Source organism: Chlorocebus sabaeus, chromosome 14 (genome assembly GCF_047675955.1).
Source record: "Chlorocebus sabaeus isolate Y175 chromosome 14, mChlSab1.0.hap1, whole genome shotgun sequence".
Lineage (NCBI taxonomy): Eukaryota > Metazoa > Chordata > Mammalia > Primates > Cercopithecidae > Chlorocebus > Chlorocebus sabaeus.
Genome location: NC_132917.1, coordinates 38508922 through 38524777, shown reverse-complemented (window position 1 = coordinate 38524777; position 15856 = coordinate 38508922).

Sequence of the window (15856 nt, the reverse complement as noted above, 5' to 3'; positions counted from 1 at the left end):
TAAAAGCAGAACAATCTGGATGTCTTCATAGTTCTACATTTAGGAATCTTTACTCTCTCTTGTGAACTCAGCCAGACGCAATGTTCACGTTTCTCATCACCAAAGGAGAATTTTAATAGCATTCCTGGGGCAGAGTTGGCATGGATGAGGTCAAAAAGGTTGCCATCGGGTTTACAGCCATCACAATGCTTTCTATGAAATTGCTTATTTTCAACCACCACTTAGGCTAATGGGGCACTAGCATTTTGGAAAACATCAGGGGATTTACATTCTCCCTGGACATCTATCAGTGTGGCCAGGAATGATCCCAAATTGCTGAGTAGAAAAAATATTTGTATGTTTGTTTAGACCTCAGGGCTGGATGCAGTGGCTCATGCCTGTAATCCCAGCACTTTAGGAGGCCGAGGTGGGCGGATCACATGAGGTCAGGAGTTCAAGACCAGCTTGGGCAACTTGGTGAAACCCTATCTCTATTAAAAATACAAAAATTAGCCAGGCATGGTGACGGGCGCCTATAGTCCCAGCTACTTGGGAGGCTGAGGTGGGAGAATCACTTGAACCTGGGAGGTGGGGGTTGGAGTGAGCCGAGATTGTACCATTGCACTCCAGCCTGGGTGACAGAATGAGACACTGTCTCAAAAAAAAAAAAAAATGGACCTCAGGACAGGGTCACTACAGGTTCCATACTATGGATAGAATTCAAACTAAATCAAAACCATCTCAGTGAAATCAGTGAAAGGTGTTCACTTTTCAAGGTATTATTTTAGTTACGTTTTCAGGAAGTCTCCTTGGCTGTCCAAAATGATTATTATTAAGTATATATATGTATTTTTTTTTTGAGACAGAGTCTCGCTCTGTTGCCCAGGCTGGAGTGCAGTGGCCGGATCTCAGCTCACTGAAAGCTCCGCCTCCTGGGTTTATGCCATTCTCCTGCCTCAGCCTACCGAGTAGCAGGGACTACAGGCGCCCGCCACCGCACCCGGCTAGTTTTTTGTATTTTTTAGTAGAGACAGGGTTTCACCATGTTAGCCAGGATGGTCTCGATCTCCTGACCTCGTGATCCACCCATCTCGGCCTGCCAAAGTGCTGGGATTACAGGCTTGAGCCACCGCGCCCAGCCTATTATCAAGTATATTTAAGCTTCGGTGCATTGAAGAGCTTAGACTCTAAGCAGTATTTTTAAAAGACATCGATTCATGTCATTGCTTTAAATAAAAAACATACATATGCAAGCACCCACAGAATCCAAATTCTGACTTGCTGTTGAAACAAGGCTCCTATTACAGAACTGATTAGGCTGAGACCTTTAGAAGAAATGAAGAAAACTGCATTAAGCCTCTACAAAAGTTTTCCTTTCCTTTCTTTTCTTTTTTTTTTTTTTTGACGGAGTTTCACTCTTATCGCCTAGGCTGAAGTACAATGGTGGGTTCTTGGCTCACTGCAACCTCTGCCTCCCGGGTTCAAGCGATTCTCCTGCCTCAGCCTCCTGAGTAGCCAGGACTACAGGCATGCACCACCACACCCAGCTAATTTTTATTTTTTTAGTGAAGATGGGGTTTCACCATGTTGGCCAGGCTGGTCTCGAACTACTGACCTCAGGTGATCCACCCACCTCGGTCTCCCAAAGTGCTGGGATTACAGGCATGAGCCACCTTGCTCAGCCTAAAAAAGTTTTTAAAAATCAATTTTCACAGCCGGGAGCAGTGGCTCACACCTGTAATCCCAACACTTTGGGAGACCGAGGCGAGTGGATCACCAGAGGTTGGGTTAGGAGTTCGAGACCAGCCTGACCAACGTGGAGAAACCCCATGTATACTAAAAGTACAAAATTAGCCGGGTATGGTGGCGCATGCCTGTAATCTCAGCTACTCAGGAGGCTGAGGCAAGAGAATTGCTTGAACCCAGGAGGCGGAGGTTGTGATGAGCCAAGATTGCACCATTACAGCCTGGGCAACAAGAGCGAAACTCCATCTCAAAAAACAAAAACGAAAAAAAACATCAGTTTTCACTCTTGGTGCTACAGTGGTGCTCATGCCACCCTAGTTAGAGCCATCTGCCCAAGTGGACCTGCAGCATTTAACACAAGTTTGCCCCAGAGCACTCAGCTGGGAGATAATTAACAGCAAAACTTTCCACCCAGTGAAACTGATTTTCTCAGGAAAGCCAGCTCTTGGATGGTCACTTCCAACCATATGTAGATGCACGAATACTGTCATGGTATAGATGTGCCAGAATGTGAAAAAGGTTGGGAAGCTTTGACATAACGCATTGAGTAAGAATATCCTCGCCCCAAAGACCAAACTTCTTAAGCTCATCATTAAAATAATGACAGAAGAAATTAAATAAAATTACTTCTTTATGATGAAAGATCAGAATGCAGGCCAGGCACGGTGGCTCACGCCTGTAATCCCAGCATGTTGGGAGGCCGAGGTGGGTAGACCACTTGAGGTCAGGAGTTCGAGACCAGCCTAACCAACATGGTAAAACCCCGTCTCTACTAAAACTACAAAATTAGTCGGGCATGGTAGTGCATGCTGTGATCCCAGCTATTTGGAAGGCTAAGGCAGGAGAATTGCTTGAACCCAGGAAGTAGAGGTTGCAATGAGCCAAGATAGCACCATTGCACTCCATCCTGGGCAATAAGAGTGAAACTCCATCTTAAAAAAAAGAAAAAGAAAGATCAGAATGCAGTATAGTGTTTCAAGGATTTTTTTTTTTTCCTGAGACGGAGTCTCGCTGTGTTACCCATGCTGGAGTGCAGTGGCGCAATCTCGGCTCACTGCAACCCCTGCCCCCAGGTTCAAGTGATTCTTCTGTCTCAGTCTCCTGAGTAGCTGGGATTACAGGCACCTGCCACCGCGCCTGGTTAATTTTTTTGTATTTTTAGTAGAGATAGGGTTTCACCATCTTGGCCAGGCTGGTCTTGAACTCCTGACCTTGTGATCCACCTGCCTCGGCCTCCCAAAGTGCTGAGATTACAGGTGTGAGCCACTGCACCCGGCCGTGTTTCAAGGATTTCTAACCCTCAACAAGATGGTCAGCATTTAATGTAATTTATAGAGAGCCTGGTAAATGGTTTTTTAAATATTTGTTTTACTGGCTGGGCATGATGGCTCATGCCTGTAATCCCAACACTTTGGGAGGCCAAGGTAAGTGGATTGCCTGAGGTCAGGAGTTCAAGACCAGTCTGGCCAACATGGTGAAACCCCGTCTCTACTAAAGATACAAAAATTTGCCAGGCATGGTGGCGTGCACCTGTAGTCCCAGCTACTTGGGAGGCTGAGGCAGGAGAATCACTTGAATCTGGGATGTGGGGGTTGTAATGAGCTGAGATGGCGCCATTGCACTCCAGCCTGGGCAACAGGGTGAGACTCCGTCTCAAAAAAAATCAAAATCAAATATTTGTTTTACTTCTATTGGAATCTAGCAAGGTAACAACATTAATAAAATACTTGCTGTGAAACGAATCTGCTCTTCTATTTTGTACTATGACTAATTGGGAAGATCTTAGAAAATAAGATGAGCTAAGCATTCTGATCGAAGGGGTCATAGACTGACAAAGCATGAGCTTTGTCTTCTTCCTCTTCGAATTCCATATCAGATTATTAACAACTCAAACTCCCTGGCAAGTAATGAACTTTGATCTTTATCCTCCTATTTAATATTATCTGAGCAGCTTAATTTAGATAAAACTCTAAGCCTAGCATGTGGATCTGTAGGCATATGGTAATGTTAGTTCCTTTTCCTTTCTGGGCAATGGTTTGAACATGTTCCTAAGAGGTTAACATAAAATAAGATCTTGTGGGCCGGGCACAGTGCCTCATGCCTGTAATCCCAGCATTTTGGGAGGTTGAGGAGGGCGGATCACCTGAGGTCAGGAGTTCAAGACCAGCCTGGCCAACATTGTGAAAGCCCGTCTCTACTAAAAATACAAAAATTAGCTGGGCGTGGTGGCGCGTGCTTGTAGTCCCAGCTACTCCAGAGGCTGAGGCGGGAGAGTCACTTGAACCTAGGAGGTGGAGGTTGCAGTGAGCCGAGATTGCGCCACTGCACCCCAGCCTAGGTGACACAGCAAGACTTCATCTCAGGAAAAAAAAAAAAAGATCTTGTGAAAGCACTTTGTAAAATTAAAATACAGCAAATGTAAGGCATTAAGACTGAGGATGTGGTTTTTCAGGTGCAGCCCAGGCTGGCTCTTTGGGGACTCCAGTCTGTGTTGTGTTTTCTCGATTGCAAGGCCCATAGCGGGTGAACTCGGGGTGTCACACTATTGAGGTTGTCTCGTGGATGTCACTCAGTTGCCACATAAATAATGGATTCCTGGAGGCAACAGAATATGCTCACACTGCATTATGCTTCAACAAGCCTAGGCAGAGGCTGGCTTTTTCCTCCTAAGTCACACGGGAATTAAGCATAATTCCTCCAGCTTATTTTCCCCCACATACAGGGGTAAAGTTTGCTTAAAATACTCAACTAGTTAATAAATACAAGGCTAGTTGTTGTTTTCAGAAGTTAGATCTTGGTCACGAATCTGTGTCAGTCAATACTTGCGTGATCACAGTACAGAGGTGCCCTAAATGGAAACAACATAGAAACAACTCATTCAGTTTGTCGTCAGAGCAATAGTTTCAGACTGTTCCAGAGTGATAGGCTTCTTCCGTGTCTTTTGATCCCATAAATGTAAAGCGATGGAATGACTGGGTCAACAGCTAACCGCAATGAATTGTTAACATGGAGAGACTTTCTGCTGTTTCTAAGTTCTCACCTGTAAAATTATTTATCAAAGAGATTGGTCTTAGATGGAATTTGTAGCCAATCACTTATACTTAAGGGGCTTTAAAATCTTACAAGTTTTAATCATTTGTTTTATCAAAGAACAGAAAAAGGGAGTTCTTTTGGAGAATCACACATGCCCTGTCATTCATGAACCCTCAGGAATTAGAGGAATCAATGTTTCATAAAACATACAAGACAGCCAGGCACAGTGGCTTACACCTGTAATCCCAGCACTTGGGGAGGCTGAGGCGGGAGGATTGCTTGAGCCCAAAAGTTTGAGACCAGCCTGGACAACATAGGAAGCCCCTGTCTCTACAAAAAATACCAAAAAAAAAAAAAAAAAAAAAATTACCTAGGCATGGTGTTGTGTGCCTGTAGTCCCAGCTACTTGGGGAGGCTGAGGCAGGAGGATCACCTGGAGCCTAGGAGGTTGAGGCTGCAGTGAGCCGGGATTGTGCCACAGCACTCTAGCCTGGGTGACAGAGCAAGATCCCATCTCAAAAAACCAAACAAACAAAAAAGATACAGGGCAGCAACCCAGACATGAACAACCTGTTCCCCCAGATAGTTCAGCCTCTTTGCCCCATCTAGGCTAGCCCCGGAGCTGCTCCTGAGTCAGTTCATGCCTGGCTAATTGACTAAATAAACCAGGACACAGGGCCCCAATTGAGAGAGCTATGATAAGAGATGGCTTAGAATCTAGTCACCTAGATTTTTTCACCTCTTTTAATTTTTTAGGAGAGAAATGGCAACAAAAACCATTTTGAGACACTTGTTTGGAAAGCCAACTTCTAAGGGGTGGTCTTAGAAATTCAGCCCAGTCTCATAACTACCAGCAATGAAAATCAGCGTTTAGAATGATCCCTGATATGCTACAAACACAATATTGAGAAATCAGGTATAATAATATATAATTGGGCTGGGCACGGTGGCTCATGCTTGTAATCCCAACATTTTGGAAGACCGAGGTAGGCGGATCACGCGGTCAGGAGTTTGAGACCAGCCTAGCCAATATGGTGAAACCCCGTCTCTACTAAAAATATTTTAGGCCGGGCGCGGTGGCTTAAGCCTGTAATCCCAGCACTTTGGGAGGCCGAGACGGGCGGATCACAAGGTCAGGAGATCGAGACCATCCTGGCTAACATGGTGAAACCCCGTCTCTACTAAAAAATACAAAAAACTAGCCGGGCGAGGTGGCGGGCGCCTGTAGTCCCAGCTACTCGGGAGGCTGAGACAGGAGAACGGCGTAAACCCGGGAGGCGGAGCTTGCAGTGAGCTGAGATCCGGCCACTGCACTCCAGCCTGGGTGACAGAGAAAGACTCCATCTCAAAAAAAATATATATATATATATATTTTAAAAATTAGCCAGGCGTGGTGGTGCGCACCTGTTGTCCCAGTTACTCGGGAGGCTGAGGCAGGAGAATCGCTTGAACCCAGGAGGCAGGGGTTGCAGTGAGCTGAGATCGCACCACTGCAGTCCAGCCTGGACAACAGAGCAAGACTCTGTCTCAAATAATAATAATGATATATTATTATTTAATAAACATTCTCAGAAAGAGCACATCAGTGAGGTGTTTTAAATTATTCCTTCATACAGAAAATGCAGTTACTGCTACCTCCCCATCCTAGGTTTTACTGAAAATGGCCTGAAGGAATTATTTTTCTTCTATGTTGAATGAATTTATACTATAGAGATTATCCATGTCTGATTTTCTTCTATAGTAATAAAAGACATGAACCTCCTGGTGGACAAAAAGAAAACAATAATAAAAGACAGGATAGCAGCCAAGAAGTTTCCTTTATGTCCTGAGATTCCACTTTGAGCAACCGTTGCTTCATTCCATCCTTTGGTTTCTCTTTTTTTTTTTTTTTTTTTTTTTTTTTTTTGAGACAAGGTCTCACTCCGATGCCACTGGAGTCACTGGAGTGCAGTGGTGTGATCATCGCTCACTGCAGCCTCAACCTCCCTGGGCCCAGGGGATCCTCCTGCCTCAGCCTCCAGAATAGCTGGAACCCAGCTAATTTTTTGTACTTTTTGTAGAGTTGGGGTTTCACCATGTTGCCGAGGCTAGTCCATCCTTGAATTTGAAATGTATTTTAACAATGCCTGTTAACCTTTCAAATAAGACTTTATTTGTCCATAGAGATTAACAAATACGGGGCCCTATCCTATACAAAAAGTATAGGCCGGGTGCGGTGGCTCAAGCCTGTAATCCCAGCACTTTGGGAGGCCGAGACGGGCGGATCACGAGGTCAGGAGATCGAGACCATCCTGGCTAACACGGTGAAACCCCGTCTCTACTAAAAAATACAAAAAAATTAGCTGGGCGTGGTGGCAGGCGCCTGTAGTCCCAGCTACTTGGGAGGCTGAGGCAGGAGAATGGCGTGAACCCGGGAGGCGGAGCTTGCAGTGAGCCGGGACCGTGCCACTGCACTCCAGCCTGGGTGACAGAGCGAGACTCCGTCTCAAAAAAAAAATAAAATAAAATACAAAAAGTATAAAGAAGTTTCCTCACCCAGGAGACAATGTAGGCATTCTTTTATTTTTCTGTTTTTTGAGACAGGGTCTTGCTCTGTAGGCCTGGCTGGAGTGCAGTAGCGCGATCTCTGCCTCTCAGGCTCAAGTGATCCTCCCACTTCAGCCTCCCAAGTAGGTGGGATTACAGGCATGTGCCACCATGCTGGGCTAATTTTTTTTTTTTTTTACTTTTAGTAGAGACGGGGTTTTGCTATTGCCTAGGCTGGTCTCCAACTCCTGGGCTCAAGCAATCCACCCACCTCTGCCTCCCAAAGTACTGGGATTACAGGCTTGAGCCTCTGTGCCCGGCTCAATGTAGTTTTTATTTGTTTTAAACAAATGGTTCTCAAATGGGGGCAGTTTTGAGGGGGCAGGAAACATCTGGCAATGTCCAAAGACATTGTTGGTTTTCATACTTGTGGGGTGGGAGGTGCTACTGGCAGCTAGTGCTTAGAGGCCAGGGATGCTGCTAAATATCCCACAAGGCACAGGATACCCAAAGAAAAAATTACTCAGTCCAAAATGTCAATATAACCAAGGTGAAGAAAACCCTGCTTTAAACAAAATGAGATAAGTAATCACTAACAAAGTCTAATAGCTATTAGGTGTAAATTATGTCCATAGACATCTCTGAAAATGAAAATATATTTTGGACTACAGAAAGTGAAAATCTCAGCTGGGTTCAGTGGCTCATACCTATAATTACCCAGCAGTTTAGGAGGCTGAGGCAGGTGCATCACCTGAGGTCAGGAGCTCGAGACCAGCCTGGCCAACATGGTGAAACTCCATCTCCACTAAAAATACAAAAAAAAATTAGCCAGGTGTGGTGGCACACACCTGTAATCCCAGCTACTCAGGAGGCTGGGGCAGGAGAATCGCTTGAACCCCCAGGAGGCAGAGGTTGCAGTGAGCAGAGATCATGCCACTGTACTTCAGCCTGGGCAATAGAGCAAGATTCTGTCTCAAAAAAACTAAAATAAAAATAAAGTGAAAATCTCTGCCAAATCAACTCTAATAAACATGTACTGTGTGAATAAGAGCTTGTGTGTACATTGTGTTGTTATGAAGAATTCTGAGTACTTAAGAATTTGAAGAAATTATATGTACAAATGAGAAAAGCCTGGCGCAGATGAATAGGGATACATTTACTTTAAAAACATGTTCTATCATTAAATTTTGTTTTGGCTTTTTACCAAAAAAATCACTTTTGTTTTGTTTTTGTTTTTGAGATGGAGTCTCGCCCTTGTCACCCAGGCTGGAGTGCAATGGAGCGATCTCAGCTCACTACAACCTCTGCCTCTTGGATTTAAACAATTCTTCTGCCTCAGCCTCCCGAGTAGCTGGGACTACAGGCACCTGCCAGCACGCCCGACTAATTTTTATATTTTTAGTAGAGATAGGGTTTCACCATGTTGGCCAGGCTGGTCTCAAACTCCTGACCTCAGCTGATCTGCCTACCTCGGCCTCCCAAAGTGCTGGGATTACAGGTGTGAGCCACTGCGCCTGGCCAGAATCACTCATGTTGAAAATGTGAAGACATGACTTGTATGTGAATGCTACTACTGCTAAACCTCTGCACTACAAAATTCAAGTTGTCACACTTAGGCCCACATTAAAATGTTTAAAACACACGCATGCACACACACACACTGTTACTTTATCTCTGAACAAAGTCCAACCTAGTCAACTTTGGTCAATATGCCTTTTCTTTTTTTTTTTTTTTGAGACGGAGTCTCACTCTGTTGCCCAGGCTGGAGTGCAGCGGCGCTATCTCGGCTCACTGCAACCTCCGCCTCCCGGGTTCAAGTGATTCCCCTGCCTCAGCCTCCTGAGTAGCTGGGACTACAGGTGCCCACACCACACCCGGCTAATTTTTTTTGTATTTTTAGTAGAGGCGGGGTTTCACCATGTTGGCCAGGATGGTCTCGATCTCTTGATCTCCTGATCTGCCTGCCTCCCAAAGTGCTGGGATTACAGGCGTGAGCCACCACGCCTGCCTGTTTTGTTTTAAAGTATATGACTCTAGAGGGCTATGACTGTAGAATGGTTTGTTTGTTTGTTTGTTTGTTTTCTTTGAGAAGGAGTCTCACTGTGTTGCCCAGGCTGGAGTGCAGTGGCATAATCTCAGCTCACTGCAACCTCTGCCTCCTGGGTTCAAGCAATTTTTCTGCCTCAGCCTCCCGAGTAGCTGGGATTACAGGCACTCACCACTGCACTAATCACCACCTGGCTAATTTTTGTATTTTTAGTAGAGACGGGGTTTCACCATGTTGATCAGGATGGTCTCAAATTCCTGACCTCAGGTGATATACCCGTCTTGGCCTCCCAAAGTGCTGGGATTATAGGCATGAGCCACCACGCCCGGCTGACTGTACGATGTTTAAAGTGAAGCCTGATTAGAAAATTTAGTTTCTAGGCCCAGTAACCCTTCTCCTATAGTGTGAACTGGAAAAATCCATTTGTTTTAGGTCTTGATTATTAGTAAGATTACCAGACAGAAGAACAGCAAAGACATGTGATGCTCCTTAGAAGACAGATGTCTTTACAAATCAGGAGCCATGCTATAGGATGGGCACCAAAGGACTATCCCATGTGAAAGAAACTAATCCACTGATTATAGACCAAGAGCAAAACAATTAGTAATTAGGAACGTTTCCTTTAATGCTGCCCTTCTGTCTCTGAAATTCACCTGTGCACCTTCCCATTCAAACTCCAGCTGTTGCTATTACTTCTAGCTCATAAATATTTATACCATCCTTTTTTACAGTAAGCATGACTAAGACTGAATTAACGGAAGCATGCAATCTGATTCGTTAACAAGAAAGCCACCAGGTGTGGTGGTTCACGCCTATAATCCCAGCACTTTGAGAGGCTGAACTCAGAAGTTCCTAGACCAGCCTGGGAAACATAGTAAGACCCTTCCTCTACATTAAAAAAAAAAAAAAAAAAAAAAAAAAAAAACTTTTTAAATTAACTGGGTGTGGTGGGTGTGGTAGGTGTGGTGGGTGTGCCTGTGGTTCCAGCTACTTGAGAGACTATGGTGGGAGGCCTGCTTGAGCCCAGGTGTTCCGTACTAGCCCTGGCAACATAGGGAGACCCTGTCTCTAAAGAAAGAAAACTGTAAAAATTAGCCAGGCTTGGTGGCGCCCGTAGTCCCAGCTACTCTGGAGGCGGAGGTGGGAGCCCGGGAGGTAGAGATTGCAGTGAGCTGGGATCGCGCCACTCCACTCCAGTCTAGGTGATGGAGTGAGACCCTGTCTCCAGAAAAAAAAAAAAAGCAAAAAAAAAAAAAAAGCAGCAGCACCGTTAAGAACATACAAATAAAATGAGAGAGACTGGGAGACGATATTTGCAAATCACTTACCTTCTTTTTGGAGAGGTGTGATGATCTTGGCTCACTGCAACCTCCGCCTCCTGGGTTCAGGCAATTCTCCTGCCTCAGCCTCCGAGTAGCTGGGACTACAGGCGCACACCACCATGCCTAGTTATTTTTTGTATTTTTAGTAGAGACGTGGTTTCACCATGTTGGCCAGGATGATCTCGATCTCTTGACCTCGTGATCTGCCCGCCTCGGCCTCCCAAAGTGCTGGGATTACAGGCATGAGCCACTGCGCCTGGCCAATAAATACCCAATTTTAAAAATGAGTGCCTTCCTGGAAGAAGTTGCAAAAAAAAAATTTTTTAAGGGCAAAATATATCAATAAACGTTTCACCAAAGAAGATAAACAAATGGTTTAACATGCACTTGAAAAGATGCTCAATATCCTTAGTCACTAGGGAAATGCAAAATGAAACCACAAGGAGATACTGCTTCACAACCTAACTAGAATGGCTGTCACCAAAAACAGGCTGGGTGCGGTTAGTGCCTCAAGCCTATAATCCCAGCACTTTGGGTGGTTGAGGAGGGAGGGTCATTTGAGCCTAGAAGTTCAAAACCAGGCTGGGCAGCACAACCAGACCTCCTCTTTACTATTAAAAAAAAAAAAAAAATTAGCCCCATGTGGTGGACTGCACCTGGAGGCAGAATTGCTTGAACCTAGGCGGTCAAGGCGGCAGTGACCTATGATTTTGCCATTAAACTCCAACCCCTGTGACAGAGCCAGACCCTGTATCAAAAATTAATTAATTAAAAACAAAAAAGTAAAGTCTAATCACAATTTTATTTAAAAATATATGGGCTGGGTGCAGTGGCTCGCGCCTGTAATCCCAGTACTTTGGGAGGTTGAGGCAGTCGGATCACCAGAGGTGAAGAGTTTAAGACCAGTCTGACCTACATGGAGAAACCCCATCTGTACTAAAAAAAATACAAAACTTAGCCGGGCGTGGTGGCGCATGCCTGTAATCCCAACTACTCGGGAGGCTGAGGCAGGAGAATCGCTTGAACCCGGGAGGCGGAGGTTGTGGTGAGCGCACCACTGCACTTCAGCCTGGGCAACAAGAGCAAAACTCCATCTAAAAATAAATAAAGACTACAGAAACAAAGAAAAAAGTATATACATTGATTACAATTACCTAAAAGTCTTTTTTTTTTTTTTTTTTTGAGGCAGAGTCTCGCTCTGTCGCCCAGGCTGGAGTGCAGTGGCTGGATCTCGGCTCACTGCAAGCTCTGCCTCCCAGGTTTACGCCATTCTCCTGCCTCAGCCTCCCCAGTAGCTGGGACTATAGGCGCCCGCCACCTCGCCCGGCTAGTTTTTTGTATTTTTTGGTAGAGACGGGGTTTCACCGTGTTAGCCAGGATGGTCTCGATTTCCTGACCTCGTGATCCGCCCGTCTCGGCCTCCCAAAGTGCTGGGATTACAGGCTTGAGCCACCGTGCCCGGTCTAAAAGTCTTTAAAGGATTATAAAGTAATGTGCAAAAGCGAAAAACACGTATGGGTATTGGAATAATTTTATTTTTGCTTGAAAAAACACTTAATGGGGGCCGGATGTGGTGGCTCACGCCTGTAACCCCAGAACTTTGGGAGGCCAAGGTGGGTGGATCAGGAGTTTTAGACCACCCTAGCCAACTTGGTGAAACCCTGTCTCTACTAAAAACACAAAAAATTAGCTGGGCATGGTGGTCCACGCCTCTACTCCCAGGTACTCAGGAGGCTGAGGCAGGAGGATCACTTGAACCTGGAAGGCAGAGATTGCAGTGAGCCAAGATCGTGCCACTGCACTCCAGCCTGGGTGACAGAGCGAGACATTGACCCTTAAAAAAAAAAAAAAAAAAAAAAATTATGAAATTTTTATCATTTCTCAGCACATTAAAACAATTGATTGAATGTTTTAAATGTCACTTAAAAAAAAAAAGTGCATAGAAAAATCAACTTCAGTATCTTTAGAAGAAAAAAGTGGATTTAGGAAATCAGATGAAAAAGGGATGGTGAGAAATCAGTGCAAAGATTGGAAACTTTGCTTCCAAGGAGACAAAAAATACACTGTGGAAGTTGAAACAGCCTTTTATTTTAAAAAGTATTCTTGATAATGTGTTCAAAGACTACCCTGGCTACCGCCCAGAACAGGCAGTAAATGGAGCCAGCTTTGGGGAGGAATCTCCCTCTAGGGAATCTGGAATCACAGGTGCTGACAGCCCAAAGGAGGAACTGGAAACAGGTGAGTGAAACTCCTGGGGAGACTCTTAGCTGAGGAACTAGCTAGGGAAACTCCCTAAGCATGAAGTTTCTATGGCAGATCAGGATCACTTACCCTTTCAAGCACTCAGGTTTTGTTTGCAGGCAAATTGTTTACACAATCAGGGGACTCAGTTGCCAGGAAACAGTCAATGTCCCCAGCTCATTAGTTTGATGGCAAATAAATCTACCAATATCAAGGCACCAGGCCTGGTCCCTGAGCCAAGATCAAGTCCAACTGATGCTGTGGATTATTTCCTACATGGTTTTTTTTTTTTTTTTTTTTTTTTTTGAGACAGAGTCTCGTTCTGTTGCCCAGGCTGGAGTGCGTACAATCTCGGCTCACTACAACCTCTGCCTCCCAGATTCAAGCGAGTGCCTCAGCCTCATGAGTAGCTGGGATTATAGACGCATACGACCACACCCAGCTAATTTTTTTAGTAGATACAGGGTTTCACCATATTGCCCAGGCTGGTCGTGAATCCTGGCCTCAAGTGATTGGACCGCCTTGGCCTCCCAAAGTGCTGGGATTACAGGCGTGAGCCACTACGCCTGGCTGGCTTCTTCCTTTTCAAAGGCCTCCCTCATCTTCTCAGAATCATTTCCATGCTGACTTCAGTCTGTTCATATTCCCCTTCTATTTGCTTTCTGAAGACATCCCAGGGTTTGAACAGGAGAGTCTTAGTGACTAGGAGAAAGGCTATGTGTGCTAAATTTTGCTTTCAGGATCATGGAACTTTGAAGTCGCCAGGGAGGAACTTTCTGTTCCCCTAAAGTTTCTGAACTGTTTCTGCAAGTGTGGTCTGGGAATGGTAACATCATTATCTGGGAGTTTGTTGGAAATGCAAATTCCTGGGTCCCAACTAGAACTACTGAATCAGAATCTATTGGGAGAAGGGTCCAGCAATCTGTTTTGAAAAGCCCTGCAGCTGATTCTGATGCTTGCCAAAGTGCAGGAAGCACTGCGCTATACCAACTTGTTATTAGACAACTATGCAGGAAAATAGCTGTGTTATCAGACTGTATTCAAAGGCCCTGAAGCCTAAATATTTGCTGATTCTGATATTTGCTAAAGTGTAAGCAGCACTGGGCTATACCATCTTGTTATTAGACAACTATGCAGGCAAATAGCTATGTTATCAGGGCCTGTATTCAAAGGCCCTGAAGCCTAAATATTTTTAAATATTTCTTACAGCTGGATGTGGTAGCGCACACCTATAATCCCAGCACTTTGGGAGGCCAAGGTGGATCACTTGAGCTCAGGAGTTGAAGACAAGCCTGGGCAACATATCAAGACCCTCTTTAAAGAAAAAAAAGGCCGGGCGCGGTGGCTCAAGCCTGTAATCCCAGCACTTTGGGAGGCCGAGACGGGCGGATCACGAGGTCAGGAGATCAAGACCATCCTGGCTAACACGGTGAAACCCCGTCTCTACTAAAAATACAAAAAACTAGCCGGGCGAGGTGGCGGGCGCCTGTAGTCCCCGCTACTCGGGAGGCTGAGGCAGGAGAATGGCGTAAACCCGGGAGGCGGAGCTTGCAGTGAGCTGAGATCCGGCCACTGCACTCCAGCCCGGGCTACAGAGCAAGACTCTGTCTCAAATAAATAAATAAATAAATAAATAAATAAATAAATAAAAGACCGGGCGCGGTGGCCCAAGCCTGTAATCCTAGCACTTTGGGAGGCCGAGGCGGGCGGATCACAAGGTCAGGAGATCGAGACCATCCTGGCTAACACCGTGAAACCCCGTCTCTACTAAAAAAAATACAAAAAAACTAGCCGGGCGTGGTGGCGGGCGCCTGTAGTCCCGGCTACTTGGGAGGCTGAGGCAGGAGAATGGCGTGAACCCGGGGGGCGGAGCTTGCAGTGAGCCGAGATCGCGCCACTGCACTCCAGCCTGGGGCACAGAGCAAGACTCCGTCTCAAAAAAAAAAAAAAAAAAAGCTGAGCACGGAGGCTCTCATGCCTGTAATCCCAGCACTTTGGGAGGCCACGGCAGGCAGATCATGAGGTCAGGAGTTCGAGACCAGCCTGGTCAACATGGTGAAACCCGTCTCTACTGAAAATACAAACATTAGCTGGGCATGGTGATAAGTGCCTGATAATCCCAGCTACTGCGGAGGCTGAGGCAGGAGAATGGCTTGAACTCAGGAGGCAGAGGTTGCAGTGAGCCGAGATCATGCCACTGCAATCCAGCCTGAATGACAGAGCAAGACTGTCTCAAAAAAAAAAAAAAAACAAAAAAACACACACACAAAAAACAGCGGGGTGTGGTGGCTCATACCTGTAATCCCAGCACTTTGGGAGGCTGAGGCGGATGGATCACCTGAGGTCAGGAGTTTGAGACCAGCCTGACCACTATGGAGAAACCCCGTCTCTACTAAAAAAATACAAAATTAGTGGGGCGTGGTGGCGCATGCCTGTAATCCCAGCTACTCGGGAGGCTGAGGCAGGAGAATCACTTGAACCTGGAGGCAGAGGTTGTGGCGAGCCAAGACTGTACTATTGCACTCCAGCCTGGGGAACAAGAGTGAAACACTGTCTCAAAAACCAAAACAAAAACTCCACAAAAAACCAGAAAACTGTAATTCAATAGGTAATGCTGTGTTCCAATAATTTTTTTTTTTTTTTTTGAGATGGAGTCTCGCTCTGTCGCCCAGGCTGGAATGCAGTGGCGTGATCTTGGCTCATCGCAACCTCCACCTCCCGGGTTCAAGTGCGTGCCACCACACCTGGCTAATTTTTTATATTTTTAGTAGAGATGGGGTTTCACCATATTGGCTAGGCTGGTCTTGAACTTCTGACCTCGTGATCCGCCCGCCTCAGCCTCCCAAAGTGCTGGGATTACAGGCGTGAGCCACCATGCCTGGCCATAAATTTTTATTAACAAATATTGGCAGCAGGCAGAATTTGGCCAGAGCCCACAGTTTGCAGACTCCTGTCCTAGGGA